We start from the raw sequence: 17,202 nt of genomic DNA, 5'->3' as shown, positions 1-17,202 counted from the left end.
AGTCCCAAACAGCTGCAGAGCCAAGAAGGGACAGAGCTAAGAACCCGGGCCTCATAGACATAGATTCCCATGTCTGAGCCATTTCTTTCTGCCATTCCCGGCAGCCCCTGTGTCCCTTGACACAACAGATGTGACTCCTCACCAGGGAAATTTATCACTCTGTGCCAGCCTGGCAGATCCAAGGCTTCATGTTAGTGCCAACTCAGGAGCGTAAGTCCCTTTAGCAGTGTCAAGTGTCACCTTCTTCTCCACCAGGGCTCACTTGGAGGAGTTCAGAGGCCCCAACGCCCTGAGACCTGTGGCCACATAGGACTCTGGGCCTGGACTGAGAGAAAGCAAACGGCCCTTGTCCACATGGTGCGTCTGGTCCAGGCAGTGGCAGGCTCAGCAACCCCAGAACAACTGAGGGAGAGGAAGTGCCTTCTGCTGACTTCCAGGCTGGGCCCAGGGCTTCTGCCTTCAGACCTGGAGGGAAACATCAGAAACTCCTGCTCCTGGTCTTGCTCACAAAGGTACTAAGCCAGGTTAATCCTCATGCCTCAGGATTCGAACTAAAAATGCTGTTCTCCTGGCCTCTAGATGGCCAAGTTCTGGGTCTCAGCTTAGAAAATCATGGAAAGCAAATTCCTTATAATATCTATTTATATACCTACCTAACATTTGCCTACCATCTATCTAGCCATACATCCATCTATCCATCTATCCATTCACCCATCCATCCATTCACCCACCCATTTATACATCCATCTATCTACTTACCCATCATTCATCCATTTATATAATCATTTATTCATTTATCCATCCACCCACCCATTCATCCATCATCTATATACCCAATCATCCACCCACCCATCATTCATCCATTCACCCATCCATCCACCAAGCCATCCATCCATCCATCCATCCACCTACTCACCCATCTATCTATTCATTTATCCATCCATCCATCCATCATCCATTCATTCATTCATTCCCCTACCTTCTTTCTCCTTTTCTTTCTTCATTCCTTCCTCCCCTTCTCTCTTCTCCCATGTTCTGTCCACTCCCCACTTCTCCCCTCTCCTCTCCATCCTATTTATTCTGTTCTATTTCTCTGCAGGACCCTTATGAATATAACATACTATAAACCATCCCAGCATAAAAATGGGGTGAACCAGGGACCTCCAAGTAGCTGGGCTCTCATCATCCTCTCCCCAGTCCCTGTCTTACCCAGACTCCTATGCAGACAGCAGCTAGGTTTCCCTTGTACTCCTAAGGGTGTGGGAGAGCTGGTGACCTTTGTCTGCATGTGAAGCTTCCTCAGCCCAGCACCCCATCCTTCCTGCTACCCCAACACCCAGCACACCCATCAGCCCTGGGGTTCCTCAGACCTGCTGTCCCCCCAAAACACCAGCTTCACTGGCTCCATGGACCAGCAGAAGTCAGAGGGCTTTGAGTGGGAGGCAGGACCCACCCTTCCTCAAAGATACTGGGAAGCAGATGGGGGAGGAGGGCGGGAATGGCGGCATTTCTGGGACAGGGCAGGCTGTGTGCAGACATGGAGCGTGTGGCCGACAGGTCAGGCTGACAGCTGTTGAGGAAGCTGTGAGCACTGACTCAGAGCCCAGCCGCTCAATCTGTATCAGGCAAACAAGTTCTGCCCAGTCATCCATCACCAGGCACCGCGTGAGTGATGGCAGCTGCCACTGTCGCTCTGCCCTCCTGAGCTCTCCCTAGAGGCTCACCTCAGTACTAGTAAGGCCTGGCTGGGGGATGTCCGTTGAATGGAACCAGGCTTGGGTCCTGCCTCTGCCCCTGCTGGGCTCACCATGGACAAAGCCTCAGTCTCACCATCTGTCAGATGGGGATTCATGTCTGTATCTGGGGTGGCTGGGTCTCAACAGCTGGGACAAGCAGCGTGAGATTTCTGGAAGGGAAGACCCCCCCCCAAAAAAAAATCTGGTGCTGTGGTTGGGCACACACCAAGTTTTCACTGCCATGACCAGGATCAGTTAAGGGGAATTGGCAAACATGCAAACATTCAGGCAGTGCCTGTCTGGTGGCTGTCCTGGGGACTTCTTCTGCACCCCCTTTTAGGGGATTCCACAAAGCACCCTCTGTCCCGGATTCCTGCCCTGCACCCAGTGGCCATCTATAGCTGACTGTCCAGCCTGTGGCCTCCCTCGACACCCCAAGTTTGCAGTGTCCCTCCCACAGGCTGGTCTGCTCCCTGGCTCTGGGGCACATTCAGGCCTAGTACATCAAATGCCTCAAAGAATTCAGATATAACACCGTGTCCTCCCAGGGGTGGGAGGCAGCTGCAGAAGAAACTAGAAGGCCAACCTAACCATAGGGCCTAAACATTGGGCCAGGCCCATGCAGAGCTGGCTGAGATGGGGAGTCCCCACCCCCAACATAGTTGTGTGCCCAGCTGGTGCCAAGCTAGTCTGACTGGAAACTAGAGTCTGTGTCTTCCATCCTTTCAGCCACACTGCCCTCCTGCCCCCAGCAATCTCGCCTGACTGACCCGTCTCCCCTTCCGCCCAAAGGCTTCTACCCACACGGCTCTGGGCCCAGTGACTCAGACCCATCAGCCTCCTTCAGCTCTGGCTCCCGGCGCCCCGAAGTGGCCTCTGGCATCCTCAGAACAGGCGGTAAAAGCACAGAAAAGCAGCCAAACTTAAGAGATGAGACGGGGAAATGCAGCCAGGAACCCAGACAGCCGCCTGCTGGGTCAGAGGCTTTCTGTTATTCCTCCCCAGACCTTACGAGGCCAGTCTAGGTCGCCCTCTCTCTCGCCACACATCCCCATTCTGCCATCCCCGAGTCCTGGCTGTGGCCTGGACTTCCAGCAGAAGCAAGGGGGGGGGTGTCTTTGCAGTGGCTGGGTGCAAAGTGCCCACTGAGCCCAGCCCCCAGACCGCTGGGTTAATAAAAAGAATAAAAAGATCTCCACAAAATACGACCAATAACCACGGCCATAAAAGCCAAATTGAATTCCTTCCCGGCTGATGAGCTCCGGGCCTTTCTGGAGCTCTCGGAGACCCGATTAACAAATATGTAAAACAATTCCCCGCAACCCAGTTCCAGCCAGCTTCCCTCCAGCTGGGGTGCAGGGAAGAGGGAGATAATGGGAGCAGAGAAGCCCCTCACCCCGGTCATCCTTGCCCTTCTCTGCCTGGGTACCAGTCATTTAGATTCCCTTTGGGGTGGGAAACAGGGACTCTCAAAGCAAGTCCCCCCACCTCAGGTTTGCTGCCCGAGATGGGGTGATAGAGGAGGGCGTCAGATGCTGAGACATGCACCCCCTTAGCCCCTGATGGTCTCAACAGTCCACCTGTGAGGCCCATGGGGGGCTGCTGGAGCGGCACACCAAGAGGCAAGAAGGAGGGGCCGGAGAGATAGCACAGCGGTATTTGCCTTACAAGCAGCCAACCCTGGACCTAAGGTGGTTGGTTCGAATCCCAGCATCCCATATGGTCCCCTGTGCCTGCCAGGAGCTATTTCTGAGCAGACAGCCAGGAGTAATCCCTGAGCACCACCAGGTGTGGCCCAAAACAACAAACAAACAAACAAACAAACAAAAAAGAGGCAAGAAGGGGGGATGGTGGGTGTTGAGAACCAAACCTCTGCTGGGACCCTGGAGACATTGGGCCCTCCTCAGAGCTTGAAGAAAAAGGCACAGACAGTGAAAGGCTCAAAGGCACAAGATTTAGGGGGCGGGTACTGGGGGGCGGCTGCGCCCCCATCTACTGCCTGGAGAGAAAATGAGAATGCAGGTAAGACTCAATTGTTCCCTCACCCCTACCCAAAACTTGGGGTCCCCTGGACTCAAGCGGGGCCTGCTAAGGAGGCCTGCTTGGGGCCCCTTGTCTCAGTGCCCCCACCCGTGCAGTTTCTCGGGGTCCTAGACACTCTGCCCAAGGGCCTAGTGACAAGGCAGGCAGGTCATTGTCACCCTAGATTCAGGAAAACTGAGGCTTCCCAGAGGGAAGGGATTTATGTGACCCAATTTCTGATAAGCTCCACACTCTTCTCCCACTGGTAGATTTGGTCGGAGACTCACACGTTTGGAAACTCTGAGCCCTTGGGTTGGCATCCTGGCATCACAGCCCGCACAACAAATAGCTCACACACATATACATACACACGTATATACATGAGTTCAGACATCACACAATTGTGTGCACACGCATGCTCATATACACGCAAGAACACACAAGCTTGAATACATGCATGCATAAGCACACACACATAGCTCCATCCCCAGAACTGCTGGCCAGTCTAGACACAGGCCTGGTGGTATAGCTGGCTGTAGAGGAGGGAAACTGAGGCCGGAGGATGGGCTCCAGAAAGGGTTTCCTGGCTGGCTCCAGCATGCACTGGGGAGATGGGACCAACCCTGGAAATGCATTCAGCACCCTCTGTTCCTCCTCAGCCTCTCCCACCCGCTGGGAAGCCACGGCCTGCAGAAGTCAGAGCTGAAGCTAAGGGATTCGGGATGAATGTGAGGTGTCCAGGATGCAGATGAGAGGCCCGGGATGGGGGTTTGTCCCTCCCTGGCTCTGCAGCCAGGCTCACAATATGTTAGGCAGATTCTGGATCTTGAAACCCCAGAAAAGTTGGTCCCCAACCCTGGAGGTCAGGAGACCCCCCAAGGCAGCTCTCTGAGCTTGGGGACCCCAGCTCAATAGTAGCACAGAGCCCCAAGTCTGGTGGGAGCCCCCCCACCACTTCGCCCAGAAAATTGCTCTCTTCCTCCTGTTAGCTCTTCCCCTGGCACATCTGGCCTCCTCCCAACCTCCTCCTTTCCCTGTTAGATGGGAAGGTTGCACCTCAACAGGCTTTCAAGGACCTTCCAGGTCATTACAGGAGTATGATCGGGGAGCAGATGGGTGTTGGCAGGGCAGGGGCTGACAGGAGCTGGTGATACAGACAGAGGAACAGGGAGGGCAGGAACTTGGGCTTTCTCTGAAGCTGAGAGAAAGGGGGTTCTGGGGGGCAAGAAAGCCTCAGGGCTGGTCCAGCCCAAGTTCCAAGTCTACCTGTGCCTCAATGGTCTAAGCTAGAGTTGCTCCTTCCCCAAACCTTCCCACCGAAGCAAAGTCTCTGGCTTAGGAAACGTGCCTCAACATGGCCTGCTAGTGCGTCCCTGCTCTGCACACATCCCGAATCTCAGCAGTCCCCCTGAGAACCATCTGCTCCAAGCCATTGTTAGTTGGCAGGACTGGAGCGGCAGCACAGTGGGGAGGGCGCTTGCCTTATACAAGGCAGACCCCGGTTCGATTCCCAGTTCGATCCCAGAGGGTCCCTTGAGCACTGCCAGGAGTGATTCCTGAATGCAGAGCCAGGAAACCCTTCCAAGCACCGCCAGTTGAGGCTCAAAGTCAGTCGAGCTTAGGAAGTCAGGCTCCTTTGGGGGGCAGTAGGGACTCCCCCACTTACGATACTTTTCCCAGAGAGAGGGGTGTGTCCGCCAGCCTGATTTCTAATTTAGCACAGCCTAAATTCTCACAGACTGGATGGCAAAGGAACCTCCACAGCCACTTGTGGCCTGTAACTTTTTGGGGTGAACCTGCTCAAACGCCCCAGGCAGGAAGCTCCCAGCACAATCCAGCAAGCCCTGCCCACGGCTCTTGCTGCCGCCCCAGACATCAGACATTGGCAAAGCGACTGGACCATCGTTCACATCAAGCCGTTGCCCGAGGTGGAGTGGGGCCTCTCCGTAGCCTGTGTGCTAATTACCCGGTTCCCTGAGGAGCCGAATGCTGTTTTTCACTCAATCCTACTCGGCCTCACAGACTCAGATCAAGTTCTCATCAACGCCAACGCCAGGGCCTCGAGGGGGCCTCTGTGGGAAACCAAAGCTGCCGGCCCCCTTTTAGCTGCTCCGGCCACCAGAGCAGTCCCTTTTCTCCTTCTTAAGGCAGAATAAGGAGATCCAGGCTGCGGGCCCACATGTGCCGGCAGGTGGTGGAAAGTGGTTGTTAATGTGGTTGTTTATTCTACTCTTGTCCCTGTCAGGGCAGAAGCACTGCAAAATAATCCTAGGGACATATACCAGTGTTCACCCTGCCCAGGATGGCACAAAAGGCCACTGTGTGGGGTGTGTGTGTGTGTGTGTGTGTGTGTGTGTGTGTGTGTGTGTGAGTGAGTGTCTGTCTGTCTGTCTGTGTGCCTGTGTGTATATCTGTGTCTGTGTCAAAGATAGATATAGACAGAAACAGAGAAAAGAGAGCAATACCCAGCCCAGCCCACGGACATATCTTCCTCAGACACAAGGTCCCTCTCCCCTTCCGGCGATACCATCCCTCCTACTTACACAGTTTGGCTAAGTCTGCCTTGCGTTGGTGCCACTATGTGTCCAAGGCCAAGGGCAGATGGCTGGGTGGGCAGAAACCTTCCTCAGTGACTGCCCTCTCCCACACAGTCCTCAAGCTGAGGCTGGCATCCCTGCAGACTGACAAACCTCCAAGACACTCCCACCTACTCAGAATGACACTTGTTCTGGCCACATCCTCTAGGACTCCCTCTTCCCTTGTCCTGAGCATGGCTTAAGGGTGGGGGCTATGCTCAGAAACCCCTGGGGGAGGCAGGGAAGGAGGTTGACCTCTGGACATGGCTCCTGGGCACCCAGGATGAGGCTAGCACCCTGTTTATGCTGTGCTTCTTCTTGTCCCACCACCTCCTCCATCCCGGGCTCTAGCTCAGTCCATTGAGACCTTCCTGAGCTGTTGGCGTGTGTCCCTTGGCGGCACCATCAGGACACTCAGGGGCAAGTGTCCAGGTTGTTTCCCAGCCCAGGGCAGGTCCAAGATCTCTGGCCCAGGCTCTTCCTTCCAGGCTTGGCAAAGATGCAGCTCCTACGAGCACATGACCAGTGAGTGCCAGAGATGAAAAGTGGCTTTCAAGTGGCAGCTCACCATTCCCGCCCTGCACAGCCAACCTTCTCTACGGGGTTTCCATGGGTTCCCCTGAGCCACGGGCAAGTGGGTAAGCCCCTTCAGTAAGGCCCTGGAAGGGAGTGCCCACCCCAAAGAGGTCCCAGGAACCACACTAAGGAGCGCAGTAGAAAGTTTCGCAAGGGCCCAGTGCCAGGCCTGGGAAGCGTTGGCTGGATTTTCAGACAATCTCATGTCCACATTGAAAATGGAAGGTCTAGGATGGCTGCCCTCACCCCAGCCTGGGGTTCGAACCTGCCACCCACCCACTTGCTGTGTGTCTCTGCACTTGGCCTCTCTGAAGAAGCCACTTTCCATCTGTGAGGCCACCGGGGTCCTGGTCACTGTAGGAATGGAACAGTCTCTTCAGATTCAAGCCCCACAGGAGGGTTCCTGCCTCAGCCCACTCACCAGCTAACAGTGGGGTGTCTCACAAGATAAGGGGAGCAGAAATGAGGTGCCACACCTCCTGAGCCCCCAAACCCGAGCATATCCAGAACTACTGTTGACCCTGCAGAGATGAACATTCTTTTAAAAAACCATCACTGAAATGAGTTTCTTTTTTTGGGGGGAGGGGGACCTTCTAATGGAGACCAGAAGGCCTGCTGGATAAATTCTAAAAGAGTTGTAACACTTGAAACGAGTTTCTTTTATTTCATTATATATATATATATATATATATATATATATATATATAGTTTGGGGGCCAAACCCAATAATGCCTAAGGGTTACTCCTGGTTCTGCATCCAGAAATTACTCCTTGCAGGCTCAGAAAATGCTGGGGATTGAACCCGGATCAGCCACATGTAAGGCAAACGCCCTCCCTGTTGTGCTGTTGCTCTGGATCCTGGAATGAGTTTTTTTTTCTTTAAACTTTATTGATTGATTGTTGGGTCTCACCAGCTATGCTCAGGGGTCGCTCCTGGCTCAGCACTCAGATATCACCCCTGGCAGAGTGGGGGACCATATGGGTGCCGAGAATCAAACCAGATCCCTCCTGGGTGGGCTGCATGCAAGGCAAATGCTGTGCTATCTCTCCGGCCCCTGGAATGAATTTCTTTTTAACTTCCTTTTTCTGGTTGTGGGGCCACACTTGGCAGTGCTGGGGGCTACTTCCAGAGCAGTGTTTGGGGAGTCACTCCCAAAGGTGACCCAGATACCAGGCAGGCCAGCCCCACACACACATGCAAAACACACAACCCAGTCCTGGCAGTCATCTTGCTGAGCCCTACATGCATTTCTTGAAGCATAAAAAAAATTTTTTTTGGATAAAAGAATAACCAGAAACAACGAAAAATCTGAAGCCAATAGGGGGCCCTGTTTGACTCATATCATCGTCCGACCCTAACAGAGTCCCTCGAGGCTGGTAGCCCTGGGCAAGCTCCTCGAGTCTTTTGAGAAGGAACCATCTGTGGGCCTGGAGAGCTGCTTCATTCAGGCCAGCAGAGCAAAGAGTGTCATACTGGGCACACAGTAGGGCCTCACAGACAGCAGCATTGGCAACGGCATTTGCCCACACTGACTGCTGCCACCTCGCCCAGCCCAGAATTCCCAGGACCCGCCACACAAGCACAGAAAAGCCACTGTCCTCCCCGCCACGCTCTGTGCAGCCGCTGAGCGCAGCATTGCGGCCACCTGCTACCAGTGAGAGCAAAAGCGAGGAACAAGCTTGCTAGTGGGAATTGAGGGGGGTTGCTTTGCTGTCTCTTCTCAAGAGCAGCCCTGGGAATGGGTCCTCGGCCTCCACCTGGCCTTGGAAGAGCTGCTGGAGCCAGCTGCATGCTCTGCCCCTGAAATGTGTGTGAGTTGGGGGGAAAACAGTGTCTCTGTTCCTGTGGTGCAGACGCTGCCACTCTTCTCATCTGTTTCCCTGCATTTTGCAGATCTGGCTGGGAAGGATGGACTCAGGGACTCGGACGCTGCTCCAGACACCCCTTCAGGAGACACAGACTGGTGGGACGTCTGGGTTTCAAAGGGTTTTTTTTTCTAAAGACAAGCTTTCATCTCCAGCTAGGACAGATGGACAGCCAGATGCTTTTGGCTCAGCTGCTCTGTATTTGATGGTGGTATTAGAGGTTTAGGGAGAGAAACTATTTCAGAGAGGGAGATAGGGAGTGCACAGCAGGAATGCTCGTGGCATTACAGACCTGGCAATGCCGTCGTCACCAGTCACCACTGCCCCCTTTCCACATCTTTGGGGTGCCCAGTCTTGACATGGCAGCTTTGAGCTCTCGGGGAGGCTGCCTGGGCTCTGAAGGCTGCTATGAAGGCAAGTCCCCCGCAGCCTTTTGGGACTAAGAAGAGGCTGTCCTGTTTCTGGCTGGGCACAGACCCAGAGCTTGGCACAGCCTCAGGGCTGGGTGCTCAGAATCAAGTCCCATATCTGAGCCAGCCAGTCCCTCATGGGGGATGTTTACAAGAAGCCACAAGGCCAAGGCGGCTTCGGGCAGGAAGGGCTGACTTGGAAAACTTCCCCTGCTTGCATTAGGGAAGGTGGGGAGACAGGAAAAGTGCCTCCATTCCAGAGCCCAGGGGATCCTGGTTTGGAGCCTCCCGAACTGATGCCTTCCTTTCTTCCTCCAGTGCCCTCTGCTAGCTGGACCTGCCAGCAGGACCCTTCAAGCAACATCTCTCCAGAAGGAAGAGGCAATGTGACCCCAGTATGATGGCATCTGGGCTGTGTCACCACAGGAACGCACTTGACATCTCTGGTCTGAAAAGGGAAAGCCTAAGCTTCTGAACAGCTTTGGAAAGTGGGGGTGGCAAGTTCCATCCCAGAAGGGGAGAGGAGTTGTTTCCTTGAAGAAAGACCCCCCCAAATGGACTATCTGCAGTATAAGAGCCACACAGGGGCATCTGAAGGTCAGGCCTGCCCCCCTGAGTGCACAGGAAGGCAGAAGGTGGAGGGAGGGGCGAAGGAAGGTTCCCTCTCCCCTTGACACCAGGGGCTCCATCCACAGATTCACATCAGGGTTTCTGCAGGGTTTTTCTTTTTGTCTATTTGGGGGTCACACACAGCAGTGCTCAGGGCTGACTCCTGGCTCTGTGCTCAGGAATCTCTCTCCTGGATCACTCACTCCTGGAGGGGCTGGCATCCCGGGGAATCAAACCCAGGTCAGATGCGTGCAAAGCAAGAGCCTTATACACTGTCCTGTATCTCCAGCCCCAGAGTTTCTGCATTTATAAGGATAATAGCAGGCAAAGGGACTAAGGATCAGTTTTGCAGAGATCCCAGACCTGGCTCACCCCAGGGCTAGGAGCTGGTGGGGGCCAGTGTCCTGATAGAGTGGGGGACCTCTGGTCTGGTTTGGACAATGTCTTAGGAGATAGAAGGGGCCTGGCTTCCAAAAGACAGGACTTGTGTGTGGAGGTGTGAGGTGTGAAATTTTGCGGGAGGGGACAGTGAGGCAAAGGAGGCTGGAGGAAAGTTGGGGAGACAGTGTGGCTTGGGGAGGAGGGACTGAGAAGACAAAGGGGAGATAAACAAGGGGGAGGAGAACAAAAGAAAAACAAAGGCAGAAAGTGCAAAGAATGACGCAGAGAGTGGGGGGGGTTCTTCCCGAGTGAGGAAGAGGGGGTGGCCATGGGAGCAAAATGGCCTCTGAGCCTACACCCCAGATTCTGTAGCCCTCCCCTCCCCCAGTCTCCACGGGGCAAATGCCTGCTGGTTCCCATGTGCGTCTGCCCTGGGGCACACCACTCGTTTCCTTCTGCTCCCCTGAGGGGGGCAGTGGTCTATGACTTGGGGGGCTGTTGCGGGTATGTGGGGGGGGGGGGAGCCTGACAGCGCTGTGAATCATCCCTGGAAGCGTCTGGAGGTGTTCTGGAGCTGTAGGACCTGGAGAAGGGGCTGGTGAGAAGCGATGCCACGTGGGGGGCTCTTCCTTTTGCGGGGCTCAGTGGGCTGAGGGACTAAGTGTGTGTGTACGCGCGTGTTATGGATGGAAGCGGCGTGATTGCGGGACATCAGTGTCCCTACGCGTGTGGTCGGTCGGTCCCGCAGGAGCAGCCAGGTTAGAGGCACCCCGGGAGCTGTCCGAGGTGCTGACCCTTAGCCCCAGAGGGGATCCCGTACTGAAGGATGGAGGAGGCGCGGGAAGATGCAGATAGATAACTAAGGAGCCCACCGTCGCCAAAAAAAAAGGGGGGGGGGGCACAGTCCTCCGCCGCTGGCCTCCCCGGGGAGTTGGGGCAAAAAGTTCTTCGAGCAGCCGGGGTGACCCGCGGGCCTGCGGGGGTCCAGCCGGGCCCTGAGCGCATCCCAGCCCGAGGGCGCATCCTTCTCCGGCCTCCCCAGGTCCCCCTCACCTACCCGGACCCTAAGGCGCGCGCTCGCTCGCTTTCCACCAGCAGGCTCTGCGCCTAAGCCGGGGTCCCCGACCTCCTGGACACCAAACCGAGTCGGACCAAGAACTCCAGGATAGGGATCGGACAGAGTTTGGGGGAAATCATCCCTTGCCCGGAGCGCCCAGGGCGCGCCCTTTGCGCTCCGGCCCGACGGACTCCAGCGCGCAACTTTTCCCAAACCCACCCTGCTGCACCCATGGGACTGGCAGGGAAGCCGAAGGAACACCCCCAGACCTTCCTCCCTGGAGGCTCGAGTCCTCTTCTTCTTCACCCAGATCCTCCCAAAAGATCCCCCTTGGCCTGGGCGCACGCAAGGTGCCGCGGGGACTGCCCGCGGAGCAGGGGCCGTGCCACGGGGAGCTCTGCCCAACACAGCGTGATTTTGGGGAGACGCGTGGGGTTCCGAGGCCGGCCTAGAGCGGCGGGAGAAGTTCGCGCACAGGGTGGTGCAGGCCGTGGGGACCCTCTTGGGAGCCCCGAGTCCCCACCAACCCCGACCCCGATGCGCACGGCGCGGTCACTCACCTCTGGAGAAGGGCCGGGTGGAGAGGGTGCAGCGGGTCGGGGAAGAGGGGATCCCGGGTTGAGGGGGGCGGACCCCAAGCTGCAGCTGCTTCTGAGTGCGGACTTGTTGGCTCCGGGTAGTCTCCAGGAAGCCGGGGTTCCGAGCTCGGAGCAGCCAAACCGGCTGCGGATCCCGGTTCCCAGCGCGCACCCAGGAGCGCACGGCGCCGCCGCCTTTTATTCGCCACCCGCCTTTGTTTGGGTCCCGGCTCCTACCACGGGACGTGGGGGGATCTGGAGCAGAGCCCGAGCCGAGCCTTCTCCAAGTCCCCGGCACCCCGCGCCACGCGCCCCGGTCCCCGCGTCCGCACCCAGAGACGGGCAGAGCTCCCCGCGCGCTGCCGCCTCCGGGATCCGCTGCCAGGCGCCTCCACGGCCTCCTCTCCCCCTGCGGGAAGCGCTGGGTGGTACAACCGGGCTCCCCAACCTAACGGGAGGGGATCGGGAGGCGCAGCGACCCCTTCGGGTCAGAACAAGCCTCTGCCAAGCTCCCGGCCCGGCCCCCCTCCCCGGTTCCCTAGGTTCCCGCTTCTGTGCGTCCTGCCAGCTTGGGCAGCTGGACCAGCCCGCCCGGACACGAGGGCATCCCCGAGGCTCCTCCAGAGGGAGTCGCCAAACCCAGGCTCTTGGATCTGCTTCTTCGTCCAGTTTACCTCTCTGGCACCAGAACCCAGAGCTGTGCCAGCTGGGACACAGGGCATTCCTCCAGCTGACACGTCCTGCAGACAGCGTCCTGGGAAAGGGCACCTGAGTCCAGACCATGGCCTGGCTGGGTCATTTCTCTCCACCGGGGAGCCAAAGGGGGTGCTCCATGGAGCACCGCAAAGGCAGAAAGAAGGGAGTCCAAGGGGGAGGGATAAGCCAGGATTCAGATGGTCTCAGAGGGTGCCCAAAAGGAACAAGGATGAGAGAAAGAGAAAGACAGAGACAGAGACAGAGACAGACACACACACAGAGAGATTGAGAGAGAGAGAGAGAGAGAGAGAGAGAGAGAGAGAGAGAGAGAGAGAGAGATGGGTGGAACCAGGCCCCACCTTCTTTTTTTTGTAGTTGAGTTTTTTTGTTTTATTTTATTTTTATTTTTTAATTATCTTTATTTAAACACCGTGATTAAAAATATGATTGTAGTTGTATGATTACAGTCATGTAAAGAACACCCCCCTTCACCAGTGCAAGATTCCCACCACCAATTTTCCAGATCTCCCTCCTCCCCACCCCACCCACACCTGTACTCGAGACAGGCTTTCTATTTCCCTCATTCATCACATTGTTATGATAGTTTTCAGTGTACTTATTTCTCTAACTGCACTCATCACTCTATGTGGTGAGCGTCATGTCATGAGCTGCACCTACATGGGTAGATGGGGGAAAATAAGAGTTGGGACTGAGGCAGTAAAAGATTAGAAATGAGCTTTGTAGGGCAGTATCAAGATCACAATACAAGATGAATATTATGCATATATAAACTATATGCATACAATACTATCAATAGGAGACCAAGGAGAAAAAATTTCCAGTGACTGTCCCAACATAAACCAATGCTAGAACGGCCAGCCCTCTTCCCAAAGCGCATTCCCATTAGTGTAGGGAGAGGTAGGGGGAAAGCCTGATGACGCCTATAGAGTCAACCTGGACCAGCACCCAGGGAAGACCTGGAGTCCAGGGTAGAAAGAGGGGGACGGCTGGGGGCCTGTTAAGCACCCCAGCACTCCCCAGGCTAGAAAGAAGGTCTCTGGCATGGGGCCTCCCCAAACCCCATAGCTGGCACGAGCTGGCCTCCAGAATCAAAGGGGAAACCGGAAGCCAGATATCTGCCCACCCTCCTCCCCATGCACCTCCACCCTGGAGTATGGAGGGAGGGGGGAACCTGAGGACCCCTAAGAGTCCACCTGAACCCACTTCTGGCCATCTGAGCTAGCACCCGCCATCTGAGCTGGCACCCAGAAAAGGCCTGGAGTCCAGGGTAGAAAGAGGGGGATGGCTGAGGGCCTGCCAAACACCCCAGCACTCCCCAGGCTAGGGAGAAGGTCTCCGGCATGGGGCCTCCCCAAACCCCATACCTGGCAAGAGCTGGCCTCCAGAATCAAAGGGGAAACTGGAAGCTAGTTATCTGCCCTCCCTCCTTCCCATGCACCTCCCCCCTGGAGTATGGAGGGAGGGGGGAAGCCTGAGGACCTCTAAGAGTCCACCTGAACACACTTCTGGCCATCTGAGCTAGCATCTGCCATCTGAGCTGGCACCCAGGGAAGGCCTGGAGTCCAGGGTAGAAAGAGGGGGATGGCTGTGGGCCTGCCAAGCATCCCAGCACTCCCCAGGCTAGGAAGAAGGCCTCTGGTGTGGGGCCTCCCCAAACCCCATACCTGGCAAGAGCTAGCCTCCAGAATCAAAGGGGAAACTGAAAGCCAGATATCTGCCTGCCCTCCTCCCCATGCACCTCCCCCCTGGAGTACAGAAGGTGGGGGAAGCCTGAGGACCCCTAAGAGTCCACCTGAACCCACTTCTGGCCATCTGAGCTGGCACCCAGGGAAGGCCTGGAGTCAGGGGAGAAAGAGGAGGCCCCACCTTAGTTTCCAACTTATGCAAGAGAGAGGAACATGGGAGAGGTAAGCACAGTGCTTTGCCCAAAGCATTCTCCTCAGTCCTTCTCTTCCAGCCAGGGAGGCTGGGGGGACCTTTCAGCATTGAGGTACTCAGTGGAGCTGGGCTGTGGCTCCCCTTGCCCCTCCTCCATGCCACCTGCTCCTTCCTCTCTTCTCTCTGCTGTCCCATTTAAAAAAAAAACTATTGATTGATTGATTAGTTGGTTGTTGGGTGACACCCAGCAGCACTCAGGGGTCACTCTGCGCTCAGAAATCACCCCTGGCAGGCTGGGGAACCATATGGGATGCCAGCAATCGAACTGGGTCTCTCCCAGGTCTGCAGCATGTAAGGCAAACACCCTACCACATTGTTATCTCTCGGGTCCTCTGCTGTCCCATTTCTTTGGAGCTGTAGCCACTTTGCAGACCAGTTGCCCAGCTATTTATAATGCTGGATACCTTGAATGCTTTGGGGTAGAAGGAAGCCAGAGGCTGTCAGAATTTCCCCCACCCCAGCGTCCCACTAGACCACTCATGCCCTATGCTCAGCTCAGCTGGGGAGCTACTGGCAGGTGAACCCCCCACACACACACCCCAGGCTAATTAGAAAGAGAGACCCTTTTCTAATCAGAGGCATTAGGATTAGGGGCAGCTATTGCAATGAGGAGACCTCAGGGTGTAAGGAGAAAGAACAGGAGTCACCCCAGGAGAGTAGAGTGCTCCCAGAGCAAGAGCAAATCTCATGGCTAAATCCAAAGGAATGGACCCCACCTATACTGATTAATCCAGGAGAGAGACCCCACTGTCTCTTAGAGGGACAGGCCCCATCTACAAAGGCTTATTCAGAGGAACTGACCCTCTCTACACTGTCTCATAGAGGAAGAGACCCTTGTCTACACTGACCCGTCTGGAAGAAACCCCATCTACACTGACTAATCTGGGACAAGCCTCATCTACACTGACTACTTCAGGGCGAGACCCCATCCTCACTGTCTCATCCTGGGGACAGACCCCGCCACTCTCTCATCCAAGGCACCAAATCCATTTGGTCCTCTCCCTCTGCAATGCTACATATTTTTCTCTCCCTTGGACACCCCAGAGCCCCTCCTGAGCCTGCTATGTGAGGGCACAGAGGGAGAAGAAACTAGAGAAGCTGGTTTTAAGGAACATTGAGGTCACATATGTTCCCAGCATGGGGGATCCCAGTAAGCCACTTCTTCGGCTGCATGCATGGCTTCAGTTACTCAGCACATTTAAGGCTGATTATGGGCTCCAGCACGATGCACCCTTCATCTAACAAACCTCGGGGGGCCTTCATGGTATGCCATGTACCCCTCATGTCCAAGAACACAGCCCTATTCTCCTGGGCACGTGTCTAATAAATTTGGGCTCTGTCTCTTGCAAAGCTGGGGCTCTGTACACCCTTCTCTGCACCCTCCTAGCCCAACTGGACTTCCTACTGATTTCCTGGGTGGTGGTCACTGAGTGGGGGTGTCTGCTGAGAGACAGCAGAGGTTTGGATGTGGGGTAGCAGGAGCGGGAGGTGTGTTCCAGGGAACACTGGAAGGATGTCATTTTCCCAGGCCATCAGCAGGGTTTTAAAAATGCAAATGGAAACGGGCCTTTGAAATATGCCCGCCATAAAGGGGACCTGCGGTGGCGGCAGAGTGGAAAGCCAGAGAACCTTCCTCCTGGACCCTCAGACACCCCCTCCTTCAACTCTGCTGCAGGATGCCAGCTAGGTGGCACTCAGAGCTCTCTGGCCTACTACCCCACACCTCCCAGACCTCCTGGCGTTAATTAGAAAATGACTCGCTATGCAAATGAGCCACTCACCAAAAAGGGAGCCGGAGCGAGTTCCAGCAGGTCGTTTGTTCTAATGCTGACTGCCTGGTAGAAGTTCTGCCTGCCTCTGATTTAAATGCCTCTTGGTGCCGATAATCCGCTTCTTCTCTCCTCTATCTTCACAACTAATTGAAAAGCTTTCTTTTGGAAGGGGTTTAGGCTCCAAAAGACTGCTTTGTCCTCCTGTTACCCATCGCTTTGCTTCTATTTTTCCTCCTGCGGAGGCAGCCCTCAGCCCAGGCTCTGGTCTCAGCCCTGGCAGGAAATCCATTTCCTGTGCCATCTTTTGGCAGCTGAGGCTGGCCTGGCAAATCTCAGAGATGGGATGACCCGGCCTGGTCAGCTATCTCTAAATGAGGACTGTGAGAGCCACTTCAGTCCTAGGACATATCAGGACCAACATTGTGTTGAGTATGACTCCTCACACATGCCAAGCTACACATCCATATGTAAGTAGGGTGATGGTGATTATGGTCATGACTAAGCTGATAGAAGAGAGGCAGCTCAGATATTAGGTGACCCTAATATTTGTTCCACCCATAGTTTAGAGAATGCACATATGGAAAAGGTTGGGATTATCACTCTTTAAAGGTGGGGCCAGGGGTTGGAGTGATAGCATAGCAATAGGGTGTTTGCCTTGCATGCTGATGACCTAGGACAGGTCTGGTTTGATCCCTGGCATTCCATATGGTCCCCCAAGCCTGCCAGGAGCAATTTCTTTTTGGGGGCAGTGCTCAGGGGTTATTCCTGGCTTTGAGCTCTGAAATTGCACCCTGGCAGGCTCAGGGGACCATATGGGATGCCGGGATTTGAACTACTGTCCATCCTGGATTGGCTGCATGCAAGGCAAAATGCCCCACCACAGTGCTATCTCTCCGGCCCCCCAGGAGCAATTTCTGAGCACAGAGCCAGCCAGGAGTAACTCCTAAGGACCACTGGGTGTGTC

At 55.3% G+C, this 17,202-nt stretch overlaps 1 protein-coding gene and 1 non-coding gene across 2 annotated transcripts in view; both read right to left on the bottom strand.

The window, feature by feature from the left end:
• DISP3 (dispatched RND transporter family member 3) overlaps positions 1-11,977 on the bottom strand; it is a 51,386-nt gene extending 39,409 nt beyond the window's left edge. Inside the window, exon 1 of the mRNA XM_049775279.1 lies at positions 11,794-11,977. The gene's annotated coding sequence lies outside the window, so the exon portion shown is untranslated. The remainder of the gene's footprint in view (positions 1-11,793) is intronic.
• LOC126012441 (U7 small nuclear RNA) lies at positions 7,495-7,556 on the bottom strand. The gene has a single exon (XR_007496914.1). It is a non-coding gene; the product is annotated as a U7 small nuclear RNA (small nuclear RNA).
• Positions 11,978-17,202: the final 5,225 nt, after the last annotated feature.

Source organism: Suncus etruscus, chromosome 6 (genome assembly GCF_024139225.1).
Source record: "Suncus etruscus isolate mSunEtr1 chromosome 6, mSunEtr1.pri.cur, whole genome shotgun sequence".
NCBI lineage: Eukaryota > Metazoa > Chordata > Mammalia > Eulipotyphla > Soricidae > Suncus > Suncus etruscus.
The sequence above is the reverse complement of the archived record's forward strand: the minus strand, read 5'-3'. Positions and strand labels throughout refer to the sequence as shown.